Consider the following 16,992-nt stretch of genomic DNA (forward strand, 5'->3'; position numbering starts at 1 on the left):
GAATTTTGAATGAAGGATGAGACAAATTTGGCATGCAGAAAAAGATGGACAACATTGGCTTTGGAAATAATTCTGAGCAATTTTATTAAACTATTTATCCCAGTGCCTAGCAAATAGTATGTGATGAAAACATATTGACTTGCTTCCCTTCCTGTAGATAAGAGATATAAAACTTGTTTTTCTTGAATGGATGATGCTGTTTCCTAAAGTCAGTTTAATGAATTATGGGAGTCCAGAGTTCTTTCATCTGAAATGTGTCCCTAGAAGTTTACTTAAAAGCTATAATCTACATATGTCACCAGATGTCACTATCAATTGCAGCATCCTTTGGTGGGATACATAATCTAACTGATTCAGAATGGGACAGAAGTTGTTTTTCCTAATGTAATTTAACTAATAATTATTGAGCACACCCTACCAAGCTGTCATAAAGACAAATTAGAGGCAGTGAGTTATATGTAAGCGTTGCCTTTACCAAGTTCAGATTCTACCCTGTGAACCTGAGGGGTAGGTAATGAGCAACAGTGATGAACAGATCCGTGTATGACTCTCTCTCCAGCCAACTCTTTGGTGAGAAACATAATAAAGGTGTAAGTGAAATGTATTGGCAGCATGGCAAACCGAGCATCAGCATCCCATCAGCTGTTAAGAGGAGGTGATATTTGAGCTGGGCCATGAAGGGTGCAGATGGTGACAAAGAATGAGCAAGAACCAGTCACACAAATAAATGAAGTGGAGTCTGGTGGTTTTGTGTAGTGTATAAAAACAAAATACCTTCAAAGTTGCAGTCTTTCTGAAACATTTTAATATGTGCTTCTAGAGAATGAAACTCGGAGAACTTGTAGTTTAAACCACAATGGCATTACTAATGCCCCAAAATACCTCCCTTGCTAAAAGATGTATTAATTTACTACTTAGTAGAAACAAGCAGTAAGTAAAAACAAAGCACAATTTGCCTATATTTTGTGACAACAAAGAGAGGTAGAAAAGTAATGATATTTATCTCTATTATTCTCCTTTTAATGTTTTTGTTAATGAATCAGCAACCCAAAGAGAGGGATAAAGTATTTGTCAAATTTCTGAGGGTGAGGACAGCAAAGACAAACAGATCTTGGTGGAGTTTTTCTTTTGTGTCTGTGTGTGTGAGAGAGAGAGAGGGAGAGAGAGAGAGAGAGAGAGGGAGAGAGGGAGAGAGAGAGAATAAGAGAAGGAGAAGGTAGAAAAAAAGGAAAGAAAAAGGAAGGAGGGAGAAAGGAAAGAAGAGAGAAAAAGAAAGACTCTCAGAGCTTATATTTGGAAATTGTTCTTTTTTTCACTTAGAAAAATGTCTGTGTTTCTAAAAACTGCTATACTGAGAGCCATAGGAAGTGTATCTATATTTGAAGAAATCTATGTGAGCTATCAGTGTGGCATTAAAATTCAGGTAATTTTTGAGTGGTGAAGAGCATATTTGAAATTGTGATGCACCATGACAAATGGGATGATGCTGAAATCTTGCAGTCTATGAAATCTGGTCGGATGAGATTCATAGGAAATATTGGTATGAATTACCCCTGCTGGTGGCCCAGTGAGGGCATAGAGCAAAGCTATGGTCAGGTCTTTAGCCAGTCTGCTTTTGCCACTGTGAGACCTCAACAGTTATTTCACTGGGGCCAAATGTTTTCTGGTGGCTCAAATGAAATAGTTTAAATTACATGTAAATAAATATGGAAGGAGACAGTGGGGAAGACCATGGCCTTTGGAATTAGAAAAACTTGGTTTTGAAAGTTAACCAATTTACCTGTCTTTTCTGAGCCCCAGGATTATTATAAAATCTTAAATTAAGTAAATACGGTACATAGTGTGCTGATGATTGAGAAATGTGGGACTACAAGTGTAGAGAAAAATTTATTTAGCTTTAAGTAAAATAAGAAATGGAGATATTATAAAATAATAACCTTGATAACATTGAATAAAGTGAGAGAGAAAAAGAGGGAGACAGACAGAGTCAAGAGAGATTTTCCAGGGGCTGCTGGGCTATGGTGGGTTTTCCAGGGGTTGGTGGAGGAAAACCGTAATCATAACATAGTCTTTGCCTTACCAATACATAGCAGATTACAGGACATGAATTTTTACTGAACAATATGTGATTTAATGCTGACGTGAGGGCAAGGATGCTGAGAAACATGCCACTCCGGATCCAAACTGATGCAGTGAGTTCACGCTATGTATAGATGACAGAAGTTGAGTCGGTTCCCAGCTGTGTAACCTTAGGCTAGTTCCTTTGCCTCAGTTTCTCCATCTATAAAATAGGATAATATGTACTATATGAAGTTACAGATTAAATGAAGGGGTCCAAAGCATATTCCTCTTTTTCTCTGCTTGATATTGCTCTCTGGCATCCGGGGACTGCTTTGGCTCTCAAAGTGGTGTCGGAGTGTCATGTTGGTGATGGCTTCGCCTCTGCCCATGCAACTGTTCTCACAGAGTCATGGCCCACAGACATAATGGCACAGAACAGATCAATAGAAATGCCACAATCTTATGTTGTTTCGGTTCAGCTACTACATAGCACAGCCTATAGTCTGATATTATGCCTGGAGCCTCTGGATCTTCCCAGAAGATTATTACCTTGAGAGAACCCAGATGATAACACATGCAAAAGAACCTGGCATATTTTTGGTGGAATGAGTGTATAATTGGGGGGATAAAACATTGTCTCCCCCAATTATATTGTGGGGACAGTGAGGAATAGGCCAATCTGTTGAGCCCAGACAGAAAAGACAATCCTTTACTTATGATAAGGGTAAACAAATTAGCAAGAATGGATTGTAAGCCATGAGCAGTTGGGAGGAGTAAATCTGAACAGGATTCTTTATTTAGCTTGATTCTCTTAATATCTGTTCTGTGTGGTGGTAAAACTTACTGGCATATAATCTGTCTGTGTCCTGAGTCTGTGCAGATTGAGGCTGTAGATAACACAGTTTATCCCCAAGTCTGAGTTTTAGTTTTTGTTTGTTTTTGAGACGGAGTCTCGTTCTGTCGCCAGGCTGGAGTGCAGTGGCATGATCTCAGCTCACTGCAACCCCCACCTCCAGGGTTCAAACTATTCTCCTGCCTCCGCCTCCCAAGTAGCTGGAATTGCAGGGGTGCATCACCAAGCCCGGTTAATTTTTGTATTTTTAGTAGAGACGAGGTTTCACCATATTGGCCAGGATGGTCTCGATCTCTTAACCTGGTGATCCACCTGCCTTGGCCTCCCAAAGTGCTGGGATTACAGGCGTGAGCCACTATGCCCAGCCTCATTGATAGGTTTAATGGCCAAAATTAGTACCTTCCATCAGAATTTATTGGAATAAAAGTATTGTTTATAGATCAATGAGACGTGTAAAATAATATTGGTTAATTTCTTTTTACTTTTTTATTTTTGGAGACACGGTCTCACTCTTTCACCCAGGCTGGAGTGCAGTGGTGCAGCCATAGCTCACTACATCTTTGATCTCTTAGGCTCAAGTGATCCTCCTGCCTCAGCCTCCTGAGTAGCTGGGACTACAGGCATGAGACACCATGCCCAGCTGTTATTATTATTATTATTTAGTGACGGATTTTTGCTGTGTTGCCCAGGCTGGTCTCAAACTCCTGGCTTCAAGAGATCTTCCCACCTTAGCCTCCCAAGGCACTGGTACTACAGTCGTGAGTCACCATGCCTGGCCTTGGTTACTTGCTTATACATGTTCTTCATACGTCACTTTACCAAATTTTTTTTTGTTAATTTGTTTGCTTTGTTTAGTTTGGTTTGTAAAATCAGATATCACAATGGTAGTTCTTATTATTGCCCCAAATAGCAGAGAAATTTCCTTTTACTATGCCAGAAAACCACCAATGAAAGAAAAGCAATTTCTCCCTTGAGAAATTTGAAGCAAAGCTTGCAGAGATCCTTGATAACACAAAGTTGCCAACAAAATCTGGGGGCTTCTCAGTCCATGAGAGTCTTCTTAGTTCCTTAATGTTGCAAGCCCAGTTGTGAGTGGAGGTAGGATTTGCAACAATTAGAAGTAAAGCTATAAAGGCAAGGCAGATGCAAAGATCAAATACGGAAATTTTCAGCTGACTCATTCTTGGATGAGCAGATTTCATTGTTGGATTTCTGACACCAGCAGATTTTGTAGAAAGATGGACTCAGAGTGAGATATATGATGTCTCAGGAATCTGAATGTCTTGGCTCACTGATAACACTTACCCTTAGTGATCCCAGTGGGTTTGCAGCTCTCAGAGAAAGTCACCTCACTGATCATAGTCCTGGAAGATCCTATCCCATACGTTCTGCCATGATGTACATAGTGTTGCTTAAGTAAATCCCCCTGTTTGAGACCAATTGTAGATATTTGCATAAGTGTAACCTAGAAGCTAGCAGCTGACTATTGCAATTTTATATCAAAAATAGAATGGAGGCCCTAAGCCCCAATGATCATGGAAACTTACTTGAAAGACAAGACACTCTGGAATACATATGGAGGAAAAAATGTCATTGTAAATGACATTGAAATCATCGGCATGCCAATTCTCAGTGGTAAAAGTGAAAAACAAGCCTTTCCAATGTATTTATAGCTGTATGGATAATAAATCAGGCATTTTCTTGTGCTATGTAATGCTCTTCCCAGACCACATTAAAAATATTGTGTACCATCCCAGCACCATATGATAGCATGATAGAATTCCAAACTGATATGTATTTAACTTTTTTGTACGGATGGTTAAATGTTCTATCTGACAGACATGCTGGAGGCAATGAGAGAGGAACTGTAATGGTAGAGATAGTTTCTGGAGCTCCAAGGCATAAACAGAGGTTCAGAAAAATCAGAGTCACACTTCTGCTTGCCCATTTAAAAACAAAAACACAGGTTTTAATTCCATGTATACTTAGGGAATGCTTTTACTTATTTATTGTGTAATGAGCAGTTTATAGCCATGAAAAAAATGCACCCCTTCAAAAGGCTTGCTGCCCACTAATATGATGGACACATTTACAGATTAGTGTAATACTGTATTGCAACAGGTCATATTCTAGAATAGACAGGGAGACTTACAGCTCAGAATTCAGATTTAAAATATATTTAAATACAGGCATACCTCATTTTATTGTGTTTCCCTTTATTGAGCTTCACAGATAATGCTTTTTTGGGGGGTTTGTTTACAAATTGAAGGTTTGTGGTAACCCTGCTTTGAACTAGTCTGTTGGTGCCATTTTTTTTTCTCAACAGAATATGATTAATTTGTGTCTCTGTGTCACATTTTAGGAATATTTCCAATATTTTAAGTTCATTATCAGTATCTGTTTTGGTGATCTTTGATCAGTGATCTTTGATGTTAATATTGTAATTGTCTTGGAGCACCATGAATCATGCCCATATAAAACAGCAAACTTATTTGGAAAATGTGTTGTGACCGCTCCACCAACTGTCCATTACATCATCTCTTCCCTTTACCTTGAGCCTCAATATTACCTGAGACACAGCAATGTTAAAATTAGGCCAATTAATAATTCTACAGTGGCTTCTCAGTGTTCAAGTGAAAAAGAAGAGTCATGTATTTTCCACTTTAAATCAAAAGCTATAAATGATTAAGCTTAGTGAGGAAGGCATGTTGAAAGCCAAGGCAGGCCGAAGGCTAGACCTCTTGCGCCAAACAGTTAGCTAAGTTGTGAATGCAAAGGAAAAGTTTTTGAAGGAAATTAAAAGTGCTACTCCAGTGAACACACACATGATAAGAAAGTGAAACAGCCTTATTGCTGATATGTAGAAGGTTTCAGTGGTCTGGATAGATGATCAAACCAGTCACAACATTTCCTTCAGTCAAATCTTAATCCACAGCAAGGCCCTAACTCCTTTCAATTCTATGAAGACTAAAAAATGTAAGGGAGATGCACAAGAAAATTTTGAAGCTAGCAGAGGTTCATGATATTGAAGGAAGGAAGCCATCTCCATGACATCAAAGTTCAATGTGAAGCAGCTGGTGCTGATGAAGAAACTGTAGCAAGTTATCCAGAAAAATAGAACTAAGATAACTGATGAAGATGGCTACACTAAACAACAGATTTTCAATATAGATGAAACAGCCCTCTATTAGAAGAAAATACCATGTAAGACTTTCATATTTAGAGAGAAGTTAATGCCTGGCTTCAAAGCTTCAAAGGACAGGCTGACTCATTTGTTAGGGGCTAATGCAGCTGGTGACTTTAAATTGAGGCCAGTGATCATTTACCATTCTGAAAATCCTAGGGCCATTAAGAATTATGATAAATCCATTCTGACTGTGTTCTATAAGTGGAAGAACCAAACCTGGATTGACAGTGCACCTGTTTACAGCATGGTATAAGGAATATTTGACACCTATTCCTGAGACCTACTGCTCAGAAAAAAGTATTATTTTCAAAGTATTACTGCTCATTGACAATGCACCTGGTCACCCAAGAGCTCTGATGGAGATGTACAAGGAGATTCATGTTGTTTTCATTCCTGCTAACACGATACCCATTCTGCAGCCCATAGATCAAGGAGTCATTTCGACTTTCAAATCTTATTATTTTAGAAATACATGTCATAAAGCTATAGTTTCCATAGAGGGTGATTTCTATGAGGCATCTGGGCAAAGTCAATTGAAAACCTTTAGGAAGGTATTCACCATTCTAGGTTCCGTTAAGAACATTAGTGATTTATGGGAAGAGTCAAATGATCAATATTAACAGGAGTTTGGAAGAAGTTGATTCCAACCCTCATGGATGACTTAGGCATTCAAGGCTTCAGTGGAGAAAGTTGCTGCATACGTGGTGGGAATAGCAAGAGAATGAGAAATAGAAGGGTAATCTGAAGATGTGAATGAATTGCTGCAATCTCATGATAAAATATGAAGAAATGAGGAGTTGCTTCTTAAGGATAAGTGAAGAAAACAGTTTCTTGAGATGGAATCTACTTCTATTGAGGATGCTATGAATATTGTTGAGATGACAACAAAAGATATACAATATTACATAAGTTAGTTGAGAAAGCAGCAGCAGGGTCTGAGAAGATTGACTCCAATTGTGAAAGAAGTTCTACTGTGGGTACAATGCTGTCAAATAGGATAGCATGCTACAGGAAACTGTTTAATGAAGAGAAGATTCAATTGATATGACACATTTTATTGTTGTCCTATTTTAAGAAGATGCCACAGCCACCTCAATGTCCAGCAACCACTTCCCTGATCCATCAGCAGCCATCAACATTGAAGCAAGATTTTCCACCAGCAAAAAGATTAATGACTCACTGAAAGCTGAGATGATCATTAACATTTTCTAGCAATAAAATATTTTAAATTAAGGTATGTACATTGTTTTTTAGACATAATGCTATTGCACATTTAATGGACTACAGAATATTATAAACATATCTTACATGCATTGAGAAACCAAAAAAATTGTGTGACTCACTTTGTTGTAATATTCGTTTTATTGCAATGGTCTAGAACTGAACCTACAATATCTACCAGTTATGCCTTGATATGGTTTGGCATTGTCCCCACCCAAATCTCATCCTGAATTGGAGCTCCCACAATTCCCACATGTTGTGGGAGGGACCCAGTGGGAGGTATCTGGTGGGGGGTAATTGAATCATGGGGAGTTCTCATGTGCTGTTCTCATGATAGTCAATAAGTCTCATAAGATTTGATGATTTTATAAAGGGGAGTTTCCCTGTGCAAGTTCTTTCTCTTGCTTGCCACCATGTAAGACATTCCTTGCTCTTCTGCCGTGATTGTGAGGCCTTCCCAGCTATGTCGAACTGTGAGGCAATTAATCCTCTTTCTTTTATAAATTACCCAGCCTCATGAGAATCACTTGAACCCCGGAGGTGGACATTGCAGTGAGCCAAGATTGCACCATTACATTCTAGCCTGGGCGACAAAAGTGGAAGTACATCTCAAATAAAATAAAATAAAATAAAATAAAATAAAATAAAATAAAATAAAACACCAAGCTTCAGGTGTGTCTTTATTAGCAGCATGAGAACTGACTAATACATGGCTGAATAAGGCTTTTCTACAGACTTCAGATATCTTCCTCTTCTATGCATCTTGTTTGTACCTTCTTGTCATCATTTCCTAAGTATGTGTCCTTAAAAGCATTGTTTAACCTCTCTAAGCCTTAGTTTTATCCTCTGTCATATGACAATGGCACAAAATAATTAATAGTTTTATTGTAAATGTTTAATAACTGAAAACTCCAGAACTGCTTAGTACAGTGTGTGGCACAGACAATCAACAATACCCATATCTTACTTTATCATTATTACAGTATAGTAGAACAAGTGCTGCGGAATCAATAAGTGAGTTAATAAACAAATAATTTAGACTGTAATTTTATGGCCATGTAATATCTTGAGACCTGATAATCAAGGCCAAGAGTATCATATAAAAAATTTTCTCATAATCAACTTCTGATTATCAGTCTTCTTCACAGATGTTATTTCTTCAACCACTTGGATATTTCCATGATTTCTGGAACTCCCTGTCACAAGTTGGGCAATTACAGGCGAGAGTTTTGTTACCTCCTGAGTTTCTGCCACTTGGTCACTTGTGCAGAGATGCCTTAGTGGAGAAGCAGATGGCAGTGATGGTTTTCATCTGTGGGTTTTATTATTTTGTTTGTTTTTCTTTATTGTTATGGCTAATCAAATTTCACAGTTTTCTTGCAGGAAAAGCTGAACCAAGTGCAATACAAGTTGGAAAGTAGAAACCATTTATTCCTTAATGTTTTACCAAGTACCCAGGCACCTGCTAGGTATTAGGAAGGGTGTCAAAAAGATCACCCACCTGGCTTGTGGAGCTTCCAGTTAGGCTGAAGAACTAGGTGGAGATCAGGGAGGCATTTTATTTATTTATTTATTTATTTATTTTTACTGCATGCAAGTCTTGCGTTTATTTATGTATTTTTTTAAGTATACACTGATTTTTTTTATTATACTTTAAGTTCTAGGGTACATGTGCACAACGTGCAGGTTTGTTACATATGTATACATGTGCAATGTTGGTGTGCTGCACCCATTAACTGGTCATTTACATCAGGTATGTCTCCTAATGCTATCCCTCCCTGCTGCCCCCACCCCACAACAGGCCCCAGTGTGTGATGTTCCCCACCCCATGTCCAAGTGTTCTCATTGTTCAATTCCCACCTATGAGTGAGAACATGCGGTATTTGGTTTTTTGTCCTTGTGATAGTTTGCTGAGAATGATGGTTTCTAGCTTCATCCATGTCCCTACAAAGGACATGAACTCATCATTTTTTATGGCTGCATAGTATTCCATGGTGTATATGTGCCACATTTTCTTAATCCAGTCTATCATTGATGGACATTTGGGTTGGTTCCAAGTCTTTGCTATTGTGAATAGTGCCACAATAAACATATGTGTGCACGTGTCTTTATAGCAGCATGATTTATAATCCTTTACGTATATACCCAGTAATGGGATGGCTGGGTCAAATGGTATTTCCAGTTCTAGATCCTTGAGGAACCACCACCCTGTCTTCCACAATGGTTGAACTAGTTTACTGTCCCACCACCAGTGTAAAAGTGTTCCTATTTTTCCACATCCTCTCCAGCACCCGTTGTTTCCTGACTTTTTAATGATCTGCATTCTAACTGGTGTGAGATGGTATCTCATTGTGGTTTTGATTTGCATTTCTCTGATGGCCAGTGATGATGAGCATTTTTTCATGTGTCTGTTGGCTGCATAAATGTCTTCTTTTGAGAAGTCTCTGTTCCTATCCTTCACCTATTTTTTGATGGGGTTGTTTGATTTTTTCTTGTAAATTTGTTTGAGTTCTTTGTAGATTCTGGATATTAGCCCTTTGTCAGATGGGTAGATTGTAAAAATTTTCTTCCATTCTGTAGGTTGCCTGTTCACTCTGATGGTAGTTTCTTTTGTTGTGCAAAAGCTCTTTAGTTTAATTAGATCCCGTTTGTCAATTTTGGCTTTTGTTGTCATTACTTTTGGTGTTTTAGCCATGACGTCCTTGCCCATGCCTGTGTCCTGAATGGTATTGCCTAGGTTCTCACTCTGTCACTCAGGCTGAAGTGCAGTGGCATGATCACAGCTCACTGCAGCCTTGACAGGGAGGCAATTTTAAGGAAACCAGTGAAGACAAGTTATGGGCATTGGACATAAACCTTTCCTCTGGGAAGAAAGAGTAGGAGGGATGGAATCAATCCAGGACAGCTAGCTGGGGACATGATGGTTCTCTGCTGGATAGAACGATCTGGATTTTAAACAGGAAAGGATGGGCATTTGAGAACAAAAGAAGATAGATAATAAATAAAGACATGAATTCACTTTGACTTTAGAGAAAGGAAGTAAAGGGTCTTTTGGAGCAAAGGGAAAGGTTAATGGAGGGCCCTGATATCCAGCCTGAGAAGAGTACATCTAATCTGATCAGTGAAAAGGATCCACCAGAGGCTCCTAAGTAGAGTAAAGACATAATGAAAAGGAGTTTAGGAAGATTTTCTAGCAGCATTGTGCAGGTGGAATTGGAGCGAGAAAGACTCTAAGCAAAGAAACCAGTGAAATTGCTACTGCAGCCTCCTGGTTTAAAGTGATGGGATCCCATACTAGGGTGATGCTGGTAGAAAGGAGAAAAGGGTCTGATTTATCAAACTCTGTGTGTTTTGAAGATTACGTGTGTACCTGAAATGAATGAATGTTCCTCAGAATAACAATCTCTTTACTATATACAATTTTATATCATCCTTCTGCCACCTCCCATCCCCCAGAAACTATACAAATAAATTCTAAGGAAGCATGAGTCTTATAAGAATAAGTTTGTTCAGTATTCTTCCACTAGGAGCTTAAGTCCATGTGTTTCAGTATCTTCCAAGATGGATATGCACAGCGATGGCTACGAATGTCTTTCATTTCTTATCCCCAAACATATTATAAACAAGCCAGCTATATACATTTTTCCTGGGAAAATATGGCAGATTAAGACAATCTTTGATTTAACAAAGTTTGAGCTTTTTCTTTTTGGATATTTAACTGCCTGCTAAGTATATATATATATTTATTATTGAAAAAATCAGAGGGACATTCTCAGTTTTTTATCCCCTAACTATACCTATTTAGAAAGTAGATACTGATTGGTAATTTATAATATAACATTATACCAGCATTTCAGTTTTAGCTACTAGTTATCTTACATCCATGTGTGCTTGTCTTTTGAAGATTGCTTTAAGAGTTTTCTAGGTCTTGTTTTCTTTCTAGAAAACAAGTAGAAGCCTTTATATTAATATCTATATGTGCATAACTTGATGAGCACTTTTGCTTCTTAGAGAACCTAACACCTATCTGCAATCTTCTCAAAGTTCAACTGTTTATCCTTAGATAACTTGCCCATTTTCTTCTTTGCCTATACTATTTATAAGTGCAAACAATGGTAAAATATCAATTTTAATAATGTGAAACTATTTCAGGATTTTATCAGATGTTCAGAAACTTTAATGATATAAGTCATATTTGATGTATGAGTCACTGCTAGGGACCAATTCTTATGAATAAATTTTTTTTCTGGTCTTTGCTAACATTAAAATATTTTGAGAAGCTAATTGGCCAAATGATAGCAAAATAAGTAGCTGAATGAGGAGTCTGGCTATGTTAACTGGATTGATTAGGTAATAAATTTTTACTGAATTTATTTAAGCACATTTTGTTAAGCACCTTGGTAGGGGCTAAGCACAATGCTTGTAATTGGGTAGCAAGAAGTGTGTAATTTTTATGGAATATCTTATGGAATGTATAGCCCTTGAGAAGACCAGGCATATTCACAACATATTTAATGGAAGTCAGACTTGGGAATACAACAGCACATAGTTTAAAACGAGAGTGAAATTTTCCGTGGTGGGATCATAAAAGATCAAGGATACGTTAGTCTGAGGTTATTGATTTCACAAATACTTGGTGTTTCTGGGACTGTTATGTAAGGTGTCCAATAGAAGAGAGAAGCAGGTTAGAAATCTAGGACTGAAGATTGGGCCTGAACAATGAATGGCCTTAATCATGATCTAAGGAGTGTGAACTTGATTCTGAAGACATTAGAAAAGTATCTGTGATGTTTGATCAAGGAAGATACTTTATGACATCAGAGCCATAAATAACTGCTTTGTAAAACAGTGCTTTCACCAGTGTAAAAATAGAAATCATTTAGAATAGCAATAACCATTATATCTGCTTGGGAGAGATTATGGGATTTTATTTTTATTCCATGAACAGAGAGAATCAATTCATTACTTCACTATATTTTGTATTCTCAAGATTCCAGCAGATAATTATCAACATTTATTAGTGAATCTGTTTATTGATTATGTTCAATTGTTGAAAAATGTTATCAAAATATACTATTAAAAGTATCCACAGCAAAAAATTTCTAGTAAAAAGTCAAAATGCAATTCTTCTTCTTTTTTTTTTTTCCTTTGGTAAATTGGTATTAAGTGGGGATGAGAGCAAGGGAACTGTTTTTCTATTAAATTTTCAAGGTTCATTTTACTAAGAGACAAGAAATTGAAAAATTAACTCATCATCACGCTACCCTGGCGCCGTGTCTCACGCCTGGAATCCCAGCACTTTGGGAGGCCGAGGTGGGTGGATCACGAGGTCAGAGGTTTGAGACCAGCCTGCCTAATATGATGAAACTTCGTCCCTACTAAAAATACAAAAATTAGCCGGGTGTGGTGGCACAAGCCTGTAGTCCCAGCTACGCGGGACACTGTGGCAGAAGAATCGCTTGAACCTGGGAAGCGGAGGTTGCAGTAAGCTGAGATCGCGCCACTGCACTCCAGCCTGGGTGACAGAGCGAGACTCCATCTCAAAACAAACAACAACAACAACAAAAACAACAACAATAAAAACATGCCATGCATGTAAAGCAAACAAAGAAATATGTTTTTACTTCAATTCTTTTAAAATGCCCTCTCATCAGGACACAAACTCTCATAAAAATGTAATTCAAAGCTTGGAATATCACATTGTGGTTCTGACAGCCAACATAATTATTTCCTTTTAATACTTTTCCTACTTTGTATATGTCATATGCAGTTCATTTCACATACATTGTATTATTTCCAAATATGTCTAATATTTTGGTAGTATAATTGTTTTTCGAAGTAGTGTACAAATGAAGAATTTGGTATTCTTATTTCACTGAGTATAGAACTTAGCATTTTCTTTTAAAATAGGAGACAGTAGTATGTTCAGTCTTTCATCCTCAAAATATGTAACTTACTTTTTATTATAAGCTACACCAACTCTTTATATCATTGTTACTTGGTCTTTGTTTATGGTGAGTTGGAAGCAAACATTTCTGCTATAGTCCTAAATGTTATTTCAGTTTATAGTTTCTTACTGAATAGAGTTAGAGGGTATTAGAGGAGTTGGAAAAATATACTGTACCGACGTCTGGAGTAGTAAGGGATTTTTATGTTTCCTTTTTTTCGTTTCGTAACCAGCCTATGTTTAGGTCATAGTGAATGTGATATCATTATCTTTACAGAGTAGTTATCTGAGTGCATGTAACCTCATTTTCTATAATGGGAGGTTATGGATGAAGAGCATATCCTACTTCCTAATACTGTCATAGTCAGGGCTCTTAAGCATCATTTTTGTGTGTGATGTCCGTATTAAACTAAATTGCAATTCTAGGTGAAAGGTAATATTGGGAACATCTAACTCAGTTCTGATGTTTTCAAAGTGAACCATAATTCAAATCAGTATTCAAGAGGCTCAAACTTCTCTATTTTAAGAGAAATGGAGTCTGTCAATTCTTCACTGTCTTCTTCATATCTCCTGCAGCAATCTGCAGAGCAAATTATTGCTTTCACCATGTTCCTACCATCTCTAGTAATGCTAATTACACTAACTTGCATTTAATTCTGTAATGTTATGTCATCCATTCTGGATGTGAACTTGTTAATGGGATCTTATTCAGCTTTTCTAGTGCCTAGCATATTGTCAAGGACACAGTGGGCTTTAAATAAATCCTTATTGAATGAATGAATGATGGAAAAATCAAAGACAGGCTACAAATATATGAATGTCAGGAATTTTATTTACTACACTTTGATTTTAAACAAATATTAATGGTTATACAAAGAACTCTTCAGGAAAGCTATTGTTTTTAAAGAAATTTCCACTGGGCTTTGAGACAGAGGAAATACACCTTCATAGGCAAAGATGGCAGAGAGGGTGAAGGAAACGGATAAAAATGTTGTCTATCAGAATAAGGACAGATAGTGTTTTTAGTAATTATGCTAAAATAATGGGAGATAATAGGAATGATTGAAAGAAATCTTCTTGGGTTTATGACTAAACCAGACACCTACTTGTTCACTTTTTAAAATTCAATTGTACATATATTTTTTAAACTTCCTAAGGTTAAACCTTCCAAGGTCAAGAGTAAGAGTATAGGGATGTTGTAGCTAGTTTGGAATGCATTCCATCCTAGCTCCTGCAAGCTGCTTTCACTCAAAAGTGCTCAGAGATGTGATTAGAACCCCCAGTTTTTCATCCTAGAGCAGACTTCCTTTGTCTAGGTCTTTGGCCTGAAAATTCAGCATCCCACGTGTCTTGTTGCACCACTGAGATCATCTTTGTTAGGTAATTTGAGCACTCATTCAAAAATACTGCAATCACAAATTATTTTGCAGTGACTCTAGATAGGAGGGTATTAGTAGCTGCTAGAATCATCAATTTAGCTAGAATAGGTTTTTACAGCCAAGTTGGGTTTTTATGACCCATTACAAACCACTCTTTGTACACATGAAAAAGCAGCAGAAGTGGCATGTCTACAGGAATAATTAGACATAGCATGAGGACTACAACCCATTTTCTTGATTCTCCTCTGTTATTTTGTCTGTAGTAGTATAAAAGATGAATTGTTCGATTGAGGTAACAATGTGACTGAAAGATATGTAGAAATTGTCTCTTGCTGTTAGATTCGATGTTTGCTTTTTCTTTGAACATATGAACTTGAACGAGGTTAATGTTAATAAGGTACTTCTGTAGCTTTATTTTTTAAACTGTTGAAATTTATTTTTTGTGAATGTCATTACTTTTTTATTTTTTGTTTGATAAGTTTCAGATTTATGAAAATAAAAAAAGGATTTTTTTAAAAAATCAATGCCATTAGCAGAAATATAAAGTATTTTACTAATTTTTTTGGGGGGTGGGTGGTGGTGCTTGCTGTGTCAGGTTCTCTGGTTTGAAAGGCCAGTAACCTGCCTTACATCACAGAGTATGCAAGAATTAAGTAGGAGACTGAATCTAAAATCCATTCATTTAGCCAAATGCATCATGGCTGCAGACTGCTTTGCTATATAAGGGGCCACTGAAACTTGATTCTAGCTGTCATTGTCATTAACTCATGACTTTATCAAATTCTTATGTTAGTGGCAAAACAGTTACAGTATAAAGTTGAGAATTTGTTGCTTCTTTATATGGAATTTCTCTTCTTTTAGCTGTAACATTTACATTTTAGATATTCAGGTTCAAAACCAAATTAAAGCAAAAACATGCAAACGTTCTCATCACATGTTTAGGAGAGATTGTGTTAACCTTTTTTTCTGATTTTGCCCATCATCAGCATGTGCACAGAAATTTTTTAGAGTAAAATACCTTCTTCCACAGATTGGTTTGGCACATTAGACCATAGGTTAATTCCCTCTGTCCATTCTGCTCCATCTCACCAAAGTTACGTGATGAGGAAATCAATCCCTTTTCTAGATAAGGATGCACACATTACTTTTGATCAAGACATTCTAATTGGCCCTATTCCCCAAATGAGCTTTTCTATTAAATATTCAAAACTCAAACTTAAAATGATCATGCAAAACTTAAGTCTTTAGTTCATATACATGAAATTGTTATATAAACTAAATTATCAGTCCTTTCAATTATCAGATGAGTTTATGTCTTGATAACCTGGATCTTGGTTATACATTTCTCTGTACAATTTTCATCGAGTTGCCTTGGAGGAGTTCAATGCCTGTTTGTATAATAGCTTTTCATTGTTTCAATGAACCTCTCATCATTATCAAAGGGTTTTTCAGAAAAGAGTTAAGTCTGATAGCCTGAGCATTAATGAACTAAACCAAAAATAGATTTAATCAGGCATGTGCATGCCGCTGTTCATAAATAATGTCTATTCATTGCTGAGTTAAACTAGATGTCGAGTTTTTTTTCCCTTTAATCTTGTACATGATTCTGCACATAGGGCCAAGGCAACAACACCTATGCTGTATACTTTTCTCTGTGTCTTTCTGAAGTATCTGTATGATGGCTTTAGTTATAACCAACTTCCTTAGAGTGGAGTTAGACTTAATTAACAATGAATTGATAATTACAGACATGTGCTTCATAATGATGTTTTGGTCAAGGATGAACCACATATGTGATGATGGTCCCAGATGATTGTAATATAGCTTTAAAATTCCTGTTGTGAAATACTTATCATTGTGGTATAATTTCCTTACATTATTCAATAGAATAACATACTGCATAGGTTTGTAGCCTAAGAGCAAAAGACTATACCATATAGCCTGGGCGTACAGTATGCTATGCCATCTAGATTTATGTAAGTACACTCTGTGAGGTTTGCACAGCAGTGAAATCTCTTAACACTCATTTTTCAGAATATGTCCCTGTCATTAAGTGATGTATGACTACGCGTGAATTTTGAGCTTCTTAGAAAGGCATAGTGTAAGTTGAAGTACTTTCATGGAGGATGTTTTCCATATGAAAATCACCATGATCAAAAACTCACAAAGGACTATTATTCAGATACTAATTAAATAAGAATATAAATGGGAGACTTGCCTCTGTAAATATTGTCAAACAAGACTGAGTAACGTAATCTGGATACTTGCATTAACATTTGATTTTATTCTGTTTTCCATATCTAAGTGGAACTGTTTTATTATATGTGAAACAGTGTTTTTATCA

The 16,992-nt window shown here is 36.9% G+C and overlaps 1 protein-coding gene across 2 annotated transcripts in view; it reads left to right on the forward strand.

Moving 5' to 3' along the window:
• Positions 1–16,992, forward strand: part of GPC6 (glypican 6) — a 1,178,972-nt gene that overhangs the window by 201,891 nt on the left and 960,089 nt on the right. The gene's annotated exons all lie outside the window — the stretch shown is intronic.

This window comes from Pan paniscus, chromosome 14 (genome assembly GCF_029289425.2).
Source record: "Pan paniscus chromosome 14, NHGRI_mPanPan1-v2.0_pri, whole genome shotgun sequence".
Taxonomy (NCBI): Eukaryota; Metazoa; Chordata; class Mammalia; order Primates; family Hominidae; genus Pan; species Pan paniscus.